The 15,003-nt window shown below is 41.5% G+C and overlaps 3 non-coding genes across 3 annotated transcripts; 2 read left to right on the plus strand and 1 right to left on the minus strand.

Annotated features, from left to right (window-relative positions):
- Positions 1-937: 937 nt before the first annotated feature.
- Positions 938-1,011, plus strand: trnai-aau (transfer RNA isoleucine (anticodon AAU)). Its single transcript has one exon. It is a non-coding gene; the product is annotated as a tRNA-Ile (tRNA).
- Positions 1,012-8,764: 7,753 nt separating this feature from the next.
- Positions 8,765-8,836, minus strand: trnag-ucc (transfer RNA glycine (anticodon UCC)). The gene has a single exon. It is a non-coding gene; the product is annotated as a tRNA-Gly (tRNA).
- A 2,244-nt stretch (positions 8,837-11,080) lies between these two features.
- Positions 11,081-11,222, plus strand: LOC148637565 (U4 spliceosomal RNA). Its single transcript, XR_015931334.1, has one exon. It is a non-coding gene; the product is annotated as a U4 spliceosomal RNA (small nuclear RNA).
- Positions 11,223-15,003: the final 3,781 nt, after the last annotated feature.

The raw sequence follows: 15,003 nt of genomic DNA on the forward strand, positions 1-15,003 counted from the left end.
TCTCTGGTGGTGTCCTGGAGGGCTCCCCCGGGCATGTGTTGGTGGTATAGTGGTGAGCATAGCTACCTTCCAAGCAGGTGACCCGGGTTCGATTCCCGGCCAACGCAGTGGCAAGTGTTTTCAAATGCTGTCACAAGCCTTGGATTGTGACTAGCAAAGCGAAGCCTTTTGAAAGAGCTAAAGCACTGCAAAACGGAATTGAAGGAGAATCTTACAGGGGATTCTGAGCGGTGTCTAAATAAATAAATTCACAGCGTCCGCGGATGGCATTTTGCAGCTGGAAGTAGATGTCGACGCTTTTTGCACACAGCACCAAAAAAGCGTCTTTTTTGAAGGTACAGGCATTGAGCATTGGTGGTTCATTGTTAGAACTCTCGCCTGCCACGCAGGAGGCTTGGTTTCGATTCCTGGCCAATGCAGTGGCTTTTGCAGCGAACGGCTCCATCACTTGCATCCCAACTTTTGCAACTCGCAACTGAAAACCCACTGAAGCTAAGCAGGTGTGAGCCAGGTCAGTACCTGGATGAGGGTGAGCTACAGGGAAAAACAAAGCTTCCAGCTGGAAGTGGTGTTAATAGGGCCAGCGGGGAGGCGCTCACCCTGAGGTCTGTGCGGGTCCCAATCTCCCAATATAGTGACGGAGAAGCTGTGTTGTAAAAGGGCGCTGTCTTTTGGATGAGATGTAAAACCGAGGTCATAGTGCTCTGTGGTCATTAAAAATGACCACCAAAACCTTTGACAAAAGCTCTTGGTAATTGATGGTCTTCAATAATGTTTCTCCTTTAGGTACATTTAAAATCAGCTGAATAATGCTGTGAAACCATGAAACTGCATGAGAAAGCCCGTACACTGAATTACACGGCTTTCTATTCAAAGGAGGACAAAAGAAATTCCCTGAGTTCGATTTTTTGCAGCACAGAGAGGGGCACTGTCACGAGGCCGGTTAGCTCAGTTGGTTAGAGCGTGGTGCTAATAACGCCAAGGTCGCGGGTTCGAGCCCCGTATGGGCCATGTCCTTTTCTCCTCTCTTACCAAAGCTGTTAGGTTCCTTTCCGTGGTGAGATGGGTTGTCCTGCAACGCTGCCACACAGTGCCGACAGACAAGAGTGTTGCGGGAGAAGAGAAAAGTGTTTGAAGATTTAAGAGTGTCTTAGGTGGAGCCAAAATCAAGTGTCACAAATGCAAGTGGGAAGATTTCCAATGTTTAATATGGTCAAAATAAGCGGAAGTTACCAGCTGGTCCGGCACAGTCTGCCATGTTTTTGTCATATACTGTAAAGTGGTGTCGAACTGGAGCCTCACCATTTGCATATGTGAGGCTCCAGTTATACATCGATTGTCACATTAAATGACAAAAATGAAGAGAGGTAAAGCAGCTGGAGAGGTTTTCTTACAACTTTTGAGCACAGTTTTGGAAAATGTTTCCTTCACGCTGCACTGTACAATATAGGCAGCCAAGAGTCTCCAAAACAAAACAGAATTGACAGATAGGAGAAAATTCCCACTCGTCCTGAAGTTCCCAAAATCCAGCACTGAGTGTAAACAAAGTGTCTAAGTAGCGTGGGAATGTTAAACCTAACCCTAGCTGGAGTTTGAGCAATCCAGCACTGAGAGTAAAAAGATGAGTCAAAGTAACGTCTAATCAGATTAGTTTCCTTAGAGCTGGTTCAGAGTTTGCTCAAGAGTTTACCTTTCACAGATGCGCAAAGAAGAATGTTGGGGGTGCACGCTTCAAGGCGCCTTACAGCTGTAGGGAGTGATTCGAGACGATTCGTGGCGTGTGCTCGTTCCCATATACCTTACGCCCCGGGGTGCAGTGCTAGGATGACTACAATACCGCTTGGGCACGTAACGGCGTTATATGCAAGTGTGGGACGTGAGGGTTTTCGTTTGTTCGTTTTGTTTTGCTCTGCTTTGCTTTGTTTTGCTTTCCATCGCGTTGGTAAGAGCGTAAACCATGTCTGCTTATGTGCAAACGGGCGTGGTTTCATGTATGCAAAAAACTTTCCTGGGCTCTTCTGAAGCACATAAAATTATTTGGAGATATACATTTGTCTTGTTTTCCTCTTAGGCTCTAGAATTGATAACTTTTTTTTAGGATTCTAGCTTTCTCCCCTTGCAGGCATCGGGCACAGAGGACCTCATGGTTTTCCTAAAAATCTTTTTTTTTTGTGTTCCTTGTTGTTCCAAACTTAATTTTAATCACTTTTAATTAGATATTTTATTAAAAATAGTGCAAAAAATGACTAATTTCACTAAAAATAATGTAATATAAAACTGATGTTTTTAACTTTATTGTAGTGTTTTAGAAACTACTATGTCTTCACAAATGGTTATTTTTCACTCCTAGGAATGAAAGCTGTTGTTATATGATGTTTATTTTCAAATTTTGAAAAAATCAAAGGATTCTAGCTTTCTCCCCTTGCAGGCATTGGACACAGAGAACCTCATGGTTTTCCTAAAAATCATTTGTTATGTTCCCTGGTGTTCCAAACTTAGTTTTAATCAATTTTAATTTGTTATTATGTTAAAAACAGGGTAATAAGTTTCTAATTGGACTATAAATAATGTCATATTGTCTGCTATAAAACTGATGTTTTCATCTCCATTGTAGAGATTCTAGAATCAACTAATAGAGAATTAAAATAAAAAAGGGCATAAGAAGACATTACCAACAACGACCACAAGATGGAGATGTTGTCTAGACATTACCAATAACGACCACAAGATGGAGATATTGTCCAAAGAGGCAAGAAGGGCAAAGCCGCGATAAGGAGATTGCTGTCAGAATGCACATCCGGATCCCAAACAGAATCTCTAGTAAAATATGATCATTTGTGAAACAGGCAAATGAGTGTCAGCTACAATATGATTGCTACATATCTGCATTTGTTGGTTTTTAAGGAGTAAGAGTGCAGGCGGTTTAAACCTGCGATCCAGTGTGTTGAAGTATTTCACAACACTACCCCTAGCACATCAGGAAATAAATCCTCATAATGATTATTGCCCTGGGCATGTACCAAAAAATCAGTGAGCATATACATATATCGCTGTGTTGAAGCTAGAGACACAGAATAAGTGCAAACACATCCTAAATACAGTGTTCCTGCACCTTGACCTCATCCAGAATGTATCGTTTTTTGAAAGCGATTGCTGTCAGAATGCACAACTGAATCCCAAACAGAATCTCTAGTCAAATATGATCATTTATGAAACAGGCAAATGAGTCTCTCAGGTGCCCATTGCTCATTTTCAGACACATTTATGCAATACTTTCACCATGCGTTGAGCAATAGGGATTAAAGATACCAGAGGTAAGGTTTAAAAGTAATTCTGAGGTGCAACACATCAGCAAAACAGCTAGGCATCTGAAATGTGGGGTTTGAGAGCCCTTCAGGGAACACCGTACCCTAAAGGTACCAGAAGTCCACTAGTATAAGCATTAAGTCACTGTCAGCCCTGTTGCAATGTGATTGCTACATATCTTCATTTCTTTGGTTTTTAAGGAGTAAGAGTGCAGGGGGTCTAAATCTGCGATCCAGTGTGTTGAAGTATTTCACAACACTACCTGTAGCCCGTCTGGAAATAAATCCTCATTCTGATTATTGACCTGGGCATGTACCAATAAATCACTGAGTATATATATCACTGTGTTGAAGCTAGAGACCTGTATGTAATAATATGATGCTAAAATGTTATTTTCACATGTAAGAAAACCGGCTCAGGGATGCCAAATATGTAATGTTGCCATATCAAAATTAAATGTAGTGGCTCTCTGAAGGCACCAGTTCTGTAGGGTTTGGGCATTTACTGAGACAATTATTAATTGTAGCAGTAAATCACAAAGTTGATTCTTTTGATGGCTTTAGAATCCAACCATGTGACATAACTCAAACAACGCGCACACACAGGTACTAATACACGAGGATACATTTATTAATACATAAAATATGCATGTAAACCTAACAGATCTTATCGAGAGGGTTATCAGAATACAAAAGATATATATTCAGTCAGTTACGAAGTGTTACACATATCAAGAGGACATACGTTCAGTATATCATTCATTAAGACCGTTTCGTTAATGAACTTGGTTATAACTTCTACATTAGATACTCAAACAAGTACATAACTCTTAGGAATTAAATTGATATCAACTGGTTGGGATAACAATTGAATTCTCGAGCTCCAATGCATTGAAGTTGAATACTCATCCAATCTTTGGGGATTCAGATCTTCCTGCGGGCACAAAGAAACAGTTGCAGGCTGTTGCTGTCCAATCCGCGCTCTCTGGCTCCGTGCCAGGCTGTGCTGTGCGGCTTGCGACGCTGCGCTGCTGATGCTCACTGTGGGCTTTAACTAGCAAAGTTTGTGCACAGGAGAAAAGATGACTGTGGGTCCCAGCAAGTCAGGAAGAGGACCGGTTCGTTTCTGATGAAGAGCTAGTTCTGAATAGTGATTCAGCTGTCCACAGTTCCGACCTGTTCACGAGGCCTGCTGCTGGTGCTAACCTCGGGTGGATCCTCTGGTTATTCTCTGGCAACCTCCGCTCTAGACTCTTAGAACAAAGGAAAGTTCTGGCACTCGGACACACTGGCCGTTCCGTGGTTGTCCGGGCTGAGTCTCAGGATGGTCAGGAGGCGCGCTGCGAGAATGTCCTGCCCTTGGGAGCCTTCTGCTCCTGGGCCGCCCTGCCCTGGAATTCTCCTTTGAATTCCCTTTAGAATTGTTCACAGAATCCTCTGAATCCTCCCTTCTGAATCTTACTGAATCTCACAGGCTCTCTGTGTTGCCTGTTTTTACCTGGAGGAACTTCAGCTCATTGATTGGCTGAAAGTTCCATGGGCATCAGAGTCCCACGTGGGTTACTCGGCCCTACCAGTCCCTGATTGATTGATCAAGGTGAGATATGAGTCACTTAGTCCTGACACTTAGTAATGCAGTCCAGATGTCCAACTGGCACTCCCTAGACAGAAAGGCGCCAATGGATGACCATTGATCATGATAGCCAGGCTTAGCTAAGTGCATCCCCCTTTGGGAGCTGTCCTAGGACCTTAAATCACCCTGCATGAATAGTCTCTCTGTGGCTGCACCACAGAGATGAACAGAGAAATGGGGCCTCATTTGGGAAGGCTCAGAACACTTAATTCTGCCTTATTAATAAGCCTCGCCGCTACACACATATATTAATATAATAAATGATTGCTTATGCTTTATAAACAAATCTAATTAAAATAAAAGCTTAAGTTTTGTATTTATCTTGTACCATAGAACATGATTTTCTTTGTATTTCAATCCCACAAAGTGTCCAAATGACGCACTACATGATATAAGGAAGATTATCACATGCATATCGGTATTATCTTTCTTACGAAAATGCATTCCTTTCATTACCTTTTACTTTTTAAAATGAACTCAAATTGTGTATAATGTAATAATTTAAGTAGAATAGATTCTAATAATATAATGATCCAGTGTGTTGCACTACTTCACTGCTTCACTGCTCTATGCCGTCTGGAAATAAATCCTCAGACTGCTTACTGCCCTGGGCATGTACCAATGAATTACAGGAGCACATCTATTTCTCACTGCGTTGAAGCAGGAGACACACAGTCTCTGCAAACACATCCTAAATACAGTGTTCCAGCACCTTTGACCTCATCCAGAACATATCATTTCTTGAAAGGGATTGCTGTCCGAATGCACATCTGAATCCCAAACAGAATCTCTAGTAAAATACGATCATTTGTGAAACAGGCAAATGACTGTCTCAGGGGCCCATTCCTCATTGTCAGACATATGTATGCAATGCTTTCACCGTGCATTGAGCAATAGGGATTAAAAACACAGCAGGTAAGGTTAGATGTCATGTTCTATGATCATTTCTTTCAGCATTAGGGACTAAATATACTAAACGTATGATACTAAAATGTTATTTTCACATATATTAATGTAATAAATGATTGTTTATGCTTTATAAATAAATCTAATTAAAATAAAAGCTTAAGTTTTGTATTTATCTTGTCCCATAGAACATGATTTTCTTTGTATTTCAAGCCCACAAAGTGTCCTTTGATCTCTATTCTGTGGTAATCCACGATGACCCCGTTCTTCAGGTGATTCATCATGTCCTCCCTCGCCTGTTGAGAGGCCACCTGATCTCTTCTGCCGTGGCGTGCTTCATACACGCCCTCTTGAAGTGAGCAGGAAGCTGATCAAAAGTATTCAGGCACATCTTGCACACCAGGGGAATCCTCACGGGTTTCCTTTGAAAATAAATAATACCATCTGTGTATAGAAACAAGCTAAGACTGATTTCTTAAATTATCCTTAAAATTCTCTCTCATAGTTTGAGCATAATGATTTTATTGCATTTATATAAGAATTGCTCATTGCTCCTAAATAAATAATGGTCTCAGTCACAGACTTTCCAATAGAAGCCATTGTGGAGTTCAGCAACTGCAGGTCCTAGAAGTGGGGAAGGAATTTTAAAAGAGAAATTGAATTACAATACAGAAGGAATGGCTGAGGGTTCACTGAAATGTATAAATATACAAATTCCAAAGACTGAGTCCATATAGAAACAACTACTTTTCATTTTCAGTATAAGAAAAAAAAAACTATCTTCCAAAGCATCATAAAATTGTCCCTTCTTCCAGACCCTACTTCTCTCTTGTAGTAGTACAGCAGACCTTTCCAGGTGAGCAGATCACAGAGTCCGAAATGAGCTTCCTCCATCAAGCAAAGTACCTGAACATGACTCTGTCTTCATAAAAGCGCCCCTGTAATAAAGAAATTAAATCCAAAATCAAGAGGGCAGTTGCCTACTGAAATACAAGAAGTCATCAATTTTAACCTAGCAACACATTAAAGGCTGCATATATACAAGTGCGATTCTAGAAATGCTCACCAGATTACGTTTTAAGAAGGAACTGCGCCTCAGGTTCCGCCGAGATCTTAACTCGGATGGCAGGATTCAGAGTCCGGAGTGTGGACTGATGGCGAGCGGAGGGTCCACATACTGTGGATCCCTCAGTGATCTTCCGCGTATTCAAACCGCCAGCGTGTGACTCCCCTGTCCCTGTGACCTCATTGCTCTGCTCTCTCCTCTGTGCAGCCGAGCCCGACTCACGGTAAAGTGAAAAAAAAGATGCCCTCAACGTGAGATTTACTCTGGAGCGAGGATAGATGTTACCTTTTTATCATTTAACAGGATGTATGTGATGTGGCGACTAGGTTCAATTTTGTATCCTCTTTAAAAGATTAAGGACTGGGGTGAGCGTGATTTACCACCCTTTCAGCTAAGAACCCGACTTGCGCACCGTTTAAGCTGCATAGACTCGGTCGTTTAACTCTTCTCCGTTAGCAGGGTTAAGGTTAAAGAAAAAAAAAATAGCTGACTCCTTTTTTTTGCCAGCCGCTAGCGCTGATTAGCAAGGCTTGTATTTCATGTTTTGCAAGTTGCATCCATTTTAAGAAAAACAAGTCGCGTTAAAGACAGGAAATGAATACTTGCCTTTAATTAAGTCTAGCCGTAGGCGGGGATCTCCTGTTTACTAGACAGGCGCTTTAACCAACTAAGCCACGGCGCCCCGGGAGTGTTGTCCTTTTGCAGCCACTTGGACACACCACTCAGACACATCTGCATTCGGTGTGTGCTCCGCCTGCTCGCTGAGCAAGTTGCCACCTTTACATACAATAGCAACATCGACACCAAGAGAAAGGATGACAAATGGCTTTTATCTGGAACTTTTCATGTCCAAGGAGCTCAATGTGCTTTCTGTGTACAACAGGGCCACTGAACTCCACACTGGCCACTGAACCACAGCAGTGGCTTGCTGGCTTGACATCTCCCAAGGAAAATGTTGAAATCACATGTGGAACAGGAAAATGACCCTCGAGTACGTGGGGAAAAAAAAAAAAAGATCATCTGGAGCGCGCCAACCCATGTCCGGACAGCCCAGTTTCGTCGACAAGGTGGCTGAGTGGTTAAGGTGATGGACTGCTAATTCATTGTGCTCTGCAGGCATGGGTTCGAATCCCATTCTCATCGCTCTCCATGTTTGACACGTGTGCCTGTTCGACATTGGCCCTCCTGTTGTTTGCTCCGGTGCTAGAGCCGTACATTTTCTAGCAGTGGCTGAACATGGTATAGTAGGCCAACGTCGGTATCGAGCAGTGACAGTAACAGTACTTACTGCGCCCCATAAGAAATCGTTTGTCCCTGTTCAAAAGAGATTGTGCGATGTCCTGCGGCGTTCGTAAAGCAAACCTTTGACAGTTTGAAAAGAGGAATTTATTCTGCTTCCTGTGCGTGCAGTAGTTACAAAGTTGAACGTCTTTACACGATCTGCTGCAGTTTTCAGTGGGCGGGCTTTGTCAGATGGCTTGAAAAAACGCACTGTGTTTCGGCTCGGGAAACATCATGAGCAGTGTCCTGCATGTTTTCTGTGTATAGCTGTCTTTTAACACATACAGAATTCATTCGAAATCATTGATTTCTCCAATTAACAAGGGTCCCTTTTTGAACCTGCGAGAAGCATTCTTTCAATGTAACAGATTTACTCCGGGGAAAGCCAGCATGACATTGAGAGTAGCTCAAGCTTTCAGCACCCGTATCGGACTGCGTGTATGCAGACACCGCTCAGAATCCCCTGTAAGATTCTCCCTCAATTCCGTTTTTCAGTGCTTTAGCTCTTTCAAAAGGCTTCGCTTTGCTAGTCACAATCCAAGGCTCATGACAGCATTTGAAAACATTCACCACTGCGTTGGCCGGGAATCGAACCCGGGTAAACTGCTTGGAAGGCAGCTATGCTCACCACTATACCACCAACGCACACCCACAGGAAGCCTGCAGGACACCACCAGAGAATGCTTTTTTTATTTTTTTTTTTATTAAACAGAATTTACAAATACAAATACAACAAGAGGATCAGAGTCATGTACAAGAGAAAAGAAACGCAGCAGAAAAAAGCATTTAACTACCAGAGGTAATTAAGTAATTATGTGATCAAATTGTATATTTTACACGTATCATATTTTCCTTGCTTTAATATTTCTCAATTATTTATAAACTTTAGTTTCAACATGCATGCGTTTCCTGTAAAAAATAAAACTCAGCACACAGTTTTTCTTTTAACAACATTTCGAGTACCTCTGGCATTCATGAAAAAGACATACACAAAAGCAAATAACTAACTCTAAGACTGTCTAAACTATTGAGTTTTTCAAAGAACCAGAACTATAACAGTCCTTAACACTTAACTACACCATTCCAAACTAACACTAAAGAAACACTAGTATATACTGGTATAACAAATATAACCAAACATAATCATTAACTGAGCAGTCACTGGGAGCAAATCTCCTTCCCGTCCACAAAGGCCCTCGCTCCCACAAAGTAGGCTCTCCTCCCCTCTCTTCTGGCAGCTTCAACCTGGGGCCACAGCTGGTTCCTGGTACTCCTGTCCGTGGCAGACAGGTCCTCTGCAAACCTCAGTTTGTTCCCATTCAAATACTCATTCCCCCTCGCCGCTCGCCACAGCATGTCCCTCGCCGTCCTCTTGGTGAACTGTATTATAATCGATCTGGGGCGCACTTGCCCAGACATGTTCGCTCTCCCGAGCCTGTGAAAAAAGTCAATGGCCGATATTACGTCCTCCTGGTCCGGCAGGGTCCTTTTACAGATACCCTTCACTGTTGCAACAAGGTCCTTATCACGTTCCTCTTTAACTCCAAATAATTTTAAATTCCATCATCGACGGTATCTATCTACATCGTTCACTTTCAATTCAAGTTCTTTAATATGCTTTTCTTGTTTGGTATTTACTTGTTTAAGAACTTTTACTTCACTCTTTAAGTCTTCAACCTCTTTAAACACACAGTCCATGGACTTTTTAAGACTTTCGATTGCGACTGTATTAGATCAAATCATTTCCTTCAGCTCACCCATGCTCTGTGCCATCATGTTGAAGATGTTGGTCTGGAGCTCCTCCAGCGTCAGGTCGTCCCTTCCCCTCTTGGCTGCCGGGGTTTTCACAGGTGTGCTGGGCAGGGACTCCGGCTCTTCCTCTGGCAGCTGAGTCTCACTTGGGCTGCGAACGCTCGCGTACGAGCGCATCTCCAGCACTCTTTCCACGTCCCCTCCAGCTGCTTCACTTTTCCCTTTAGTTGCCATCAATTTTCTTGTAGTGCTATACATATACGATTGAGGTTTCTTAGACTTCTCCTTCGAAGACCCAGCACTCTCTTTTCTTTTCCCAGTGTTACTCATATCGAAATTCTTAAACCTAAAAAAAATCGTTTTTTTTTCTTTCAATTATAACTGAAGTTTAAACAAGTAGTGTTTAGTCCTTATTTTTCTGTAGTCAAAAAAAGCAAAAATTAACATTCAGGTCATGAAAAACTCAAAAAAAATCCTCAAACACTAAACTTTACCTCCCACCTGAGCGTCATCTTGAACGCCCCTACCACCAGAGAATGCTCACGATTTCGGAAGCTGTCTCCGGGACGTGCTGATTCCACACATCCTGAATAAATCATGATATTGTTAGTTGCTGTAGCTAGACGTTCAAATGAGTTTCATGGCCAGATGGACTGTTTCCTCCAGCGGTATAGTATTGCAGTGAGACAGCACGATGCCTGCAAGACTATGTCACGCTAAACGCCACAGATTGTGTTTGTCCGTTCGTGTCAGTCATCCTGCAGCCACGGGAAGTGGGACACAAACATCCCGCAATGCTTTCAAGACGTTAGGATTTGTTTGTGCAACATCCGAGAAGAGTACTTGTGGCTTGAATGTGAACTGTACGTGCCCGCCCCCTTTCCTCTGTAGTGCATGAGTTCCTCCCGGCATGCCCTTCGTCATTGTTCTGTCATCTTGTATTTAAAGGGTTGTATTTCTGCTGCTGAAAAGAATCAACGGGTTTCTTTGTTCCCAACGGAGCCCTTGTCTGTCATGAAATTCTTCAAAACCTCAAGCTAGAAGAAGACGACAAATATGAAGCGTTACAGCAACGACATGCCATGAGACGATTGATAACGATTTCCATAGGATCCCCGCGGTTGCCTGGCAACCGTCAGCTTTGCGCAGTGGCAGTATCGTAGCCTGTGAGGTTTAGCCGAGGCGGGATTATTGCTAGTTGAAAACTTTTCCCAATACCCCGCTTCCGCCGGTTTGCAATACAATCGGCGAAAGCAATTTTTGACAGTCTCGTTAGAGACTGAGCAAGGTGTTTAAAGACAGATTTGGTCATGGTGACATCATGGTAGAAAGAAGCGAGCTTGTTCCCAGTGGGCATTGATTCGTCGAATATACGTATATTTACGGTGAAATTACGGCTATACGTATATATACGTCGCCTCGAAGTATAATCAACGTCGAATTGCAACCGTAAAATTGACGACATTAACAAACGCATATATAACGTCGAAAACACATCTAACACAGTGCCTGAGGCTTTTTACTGTATGTATCGTGTGTGCCGCAACTAGGAGTATACGGCACTCTGCACAGTGTACGAAGTAAATTATTTTCGCAGCAATTAATTTACACGTGTATAATAAATATAGTAAATATAATAAATTAATTACTGCGAAAATAATTTACTTCGTACACTGTGCAGAGTGCCGTATACTCCTAGTTGCGGCACACACGATACATACAGTAAAAAGCCTCAGGCACTGTGTTAGATGTTTTTTCGACGTAATATATGCGTTTATTCATGTCGTCGATTTTACGGTTGCAATTCGACGTTGATTATACGTCGAGGCGACGTATATATACGTATAGCCGTAATTTCGCCGTAAATATACGTATATTCGACGAATCAATGCCCACAGCTTGGCATACAAGGGTTTTGCTGAGGGGGTCTTGCCACCTGCCTGAAAAAAAACAGTAAAATGTTTGAGTGCCTATAGAGTTTCTATTTTTATTTTCTTGACAAAAGTCCCCCATCAGTGCGCGGTGCCCGAGGAAAAATCTGTAGGGGGGTGTCTGAAATTCTGAGGGGGGAGTGATATTTCGGTTGAAACGGAGCTGTACGGTGCAGCTACCCAAATGAAATCTTGCAGCTATGCCATTGATTAGTGCTTCATGATAGAAGATAACGACTAGCAATCTGGTATTTGCGATGAAGTTCAGTTTCACATTTTTCGTCACTCTCAAGGTTTGTATTGCCTGGAGCGAAAAGTACCATAAGCGTTCATTTTTGCAGCTACATGGACGTTCTGAATCGTTAAGAAAAAAATGTTGTAAAACCAACAGAAAGCACAGACTGCTATAACTAGTCCTAGTTATATAACGATTTTAAGTATAATGATAAACTACTGCAAGGAATCGGTCCACCTGAGCAAACAGGATCGTAATGTTGACACTCAATAATATGCGCAGTTCCTGGACGGATAGCCCTTCTGCCCATCAAACAGACTGAGTGACTGTTCGTGTCATTTAGTGTTGTCTGACCATTGACAAAGTACAACTATTTTTTTAGGGTGCAAATTAAGTTAGGTAAAACTTTTTGCCCAAAACTGAAGGGGCGACATTCCCCCCTCCCCCCGTGATGCCAGGCCTGTCCCCATCCTATTCCATAATGTCATTATATATAATACCATACAACAGTGACCGATCCTTACTTATTGCATGCGTTAAAATTGCACATCAGCTCATAGCAGCGATGTATTATCAATGTTAAATTTCAACCATAATATCGACAACATTAATAAACGCATACGTTGAGAAAATATCGAACCCAGCATATTTTCCGGTTATATACCACAATGCATTGCTAGTATTCGTTGGTCACCATTTTGGACACGTTTTTCAAACGTAGAAGTATATCCGAAAATATCTCAGCAATCCTCTTTTGACGAGTAAGTATGAACAATAATAATACTATCTGAATACATACAGATCTTTCTTAATATTATTTTGATTAAAATAGTATGTGAATAAGCAAAAAAATGGCACATAAAATAGTGTGAATGGGGAAGATGACACAAAATCGTTTTGCCGTTTCTCTTATTCTTATTCTATGTTGTACTTTCAAACTTTGGGTACTCATTAATTAGGACAGACTTTATTGCTCAACTGCTATGATGCAAGCCAAATTTTATACATTTATTTCAGCTTTGAGCTTAGTAAACCGTTCATTTTTTAGATTATACTAAAGAAGATATTAATCATCATTTATTTGGGAAGTAATATTATATAATTTTCTCCTAGCTGCGGTGCTGAAGTCCCACCCTACATCAACAGAAAAAGAAATAAAGGAGCACGCAATGTGTTACTTGAAGAATGCATATGCAAGGCAGGGGGCCAAGAGATCTGGACTCTGAAAATAATAGGTTTTTGGTTCTAACTGTTAGGACAATTAGACAGGGTTTGCAAATAGTGGACAAAAATCGTCTTAACTTCCATTGTAATATTTTATATTTTATGTAATATTTTTTTCTTGGAAATATAGAAGTTGTACATTTTAAAATGTATATTTGAATCAAAATGTGGTTTTGAGTTAGTGTGTTAATGTAATTAGTTTTGTGTTTGTCATTACTATACTGTATATTGCCATGTTACCAGAATTTGTAGCTGAAGTTTAAGACTAGTTGTGTTTTTATGATTATTGCCCATATGTTGATTGTTGATTGATTGTATACAATGTATAATTTGAAATACATATGTTTCAGGTGTGAATGTGTATTTTCAGAATACATTTCTAAACCTAATCATTGGCTTGTTTTACTTGTTTCTACACCTATAAAATCTATCTTTGATGTATAATAGACCTCTACCCATATACGTATAATAGACCTCTAATGTTATCCGTATAATAGACCTCTAACCATATACGTATAATAGACCTCTAAAGTTATACGTATAATAGACCTCTAACCATATACGTATAAAAGACCTCTAAAGTTATCCGGAACTCCAACCATATATGTATAATAGTCCTCTAAATGTATCCGTATAATAGAACTCCAACCATTTATGTATAATGAACGTCTAAATATAGACGTATAATTGACGTTTTACTTTAGACGTATATTAGAATTTCATTCTAGACGAATTGTAGACCACATTTAGACGTATAAGATATGCGTTTAATAGACGTATATTATACGTCTTTTGCCCAATGGGTTACGTCTCAACAGAAACGCTCTTTAGCTCTTTCAGCGTTATGCAGAGACCATCGTCTGTCGAGATCACTTTTGAGTCAGCGCGAAACGCCGTGTGCTGTCAGTTTGATTTCATATTGCTCGTAGCGGCGCCCGGCTTTTGTCTGTCAAACGTTAGGTTGCGCTTCTTCATGCTGCATCGTCGGCATGAGTGGAGCTTTATAAACGTCTGTACTTACTGCGCCCCATAAGAAATCGTTTGTCCCCGTTCAAAAGAGATTGTGCGATGTCCTGCAGCAAACCTTTGACAGTTTGAAAAGAGGAATTTATTCTGCTTCCTGTGCGTGCAGTAGTTACAAAGTTGAACGCCTTTACACGATCTGCTGCAGTTTTCAGTGGGCGGGCTTTGTCAAATGGCTTGGAAAAACGCACTGTGTTTCGGCTCGGGAAACATCATGAGCAGTGTCCTGCATGTTTTCTGTGTATAGCTGTCTTTTAACGCATACAGAATTCATTCGAAATCATTGATTTCTCCAATTAACAAGGGTCCCTTAAAGGATGAGTCAAAGTAACGTCTAATCGGATTAGTTTCCTTAGAGCTGGTTCAGAGTTTGCTCAAGAGTTTACCTTTCACAGATGCGCAAAGAAGAATATTGGGGGTGCACGCTTCAAGGCGCCTTACAGCTGTAGGGAGTGATTCGAGACGATTCGTGGCGTGTGCTCGTTCCCATATACCGTACGACCCGGGATGCAGTGCTAGGATGACTACAATACCGCTTGGGCACGTAACGGCGTTATATGCAAGTGCGGGACGTGAGGGTTTTCGTTTGTTCGTTTTGTTTTGCTCTGCTTTGCTTTGTTTTGCTTTCCATCGCGTTGGTAAGAGCG

The sequence above is a fragment of the Lepisosteus platostomus genome, unplaced genomic scaffold (assembly GCF_059453375.1).
Source record: "Lepisosteus platostomus isolate fLepPlt1 unplaced genomic scaffold, fLepPlt1.hap1 Scaffold_115_H1, whole genome shotgun sequence".
Lineage (NCBI taxonomy): Eukaryota > Metazoa > Chordata > Actinopteri > Semionotiformes > Lepisosteidae > Lepisosteus > Lepisosteus platostomus.